This window comes from Sphaeroforma arctica (assembly GCF_001186125.1).
Source record: "Sphaeroforma arctica JP610 unplaced genomic scaffold supercont1.123, whole genome shotgun sequence".
Taxonomy (NCBI): domain Eukaryota; class Ichthyosporea; order Ichthyophonida; genus Sphaeroforma; species Sphaeroforma arctica.
In genome coordinates, this window is record NW_014040435.1 from 10,696 (window position 1) to 11,436 (window position 741).

Genomic DNA, 741 nt, shown 5'->3' on the forward strand with positions numbered 1-741 from the left:
CTTATTATACCTTAACTAGTTTGAATTGAATATTCTCATTATCTCTTTACTTGTTTGAATTGAGTATTATGATTATCACTATACTTGTTTGAATTTAATATTCTCATTATACCTATACTGGTTTGAATTAAATTTCTCATTATCCCTATACTTGTTTTAATTGAGTATTCTCATTATCATTTTACTTGTTTGAATTTAATGTTCTCATTATCCCTATACTTGTTTGAATTTAATATTCTCGTTATCTCTACACTTGTTTGAAGTAAATATTATCATTATCCTTATACTTGTTTGAATTGAATAAACTCATTATACCTATACTTGTTTGAATTTAATACTCTCATTACCACTATGATTGTTTGAACTAAATATTCTCATTATACCTATACTTGTTTGAAATAAATATTTTCATTCTCCCTATACTTGTTTGAATTAAAAATTCTCGTTATCCCTATACTTGTTTGAATCAAATATTCTCCTTCTTCCTATACTTGTTGGAATTAAATATTCTCGTTACCCTAATACTTGTTAGAATAAAAAACTCTCGTTATCCCTGTACTTGTTTGAATTGAGTATTCTTATAATCCCTATACTTGTTTGAATTAAATATTATCGTTATATCAACACTTGTTTGAATTAAATATTATCATTATCCCTATATATGTTTGAATTGAATACTCTCATTATCCCTATACTTGTTTGAATATAATACTCTCATTAGCCCTATACTTGTTTGGAATT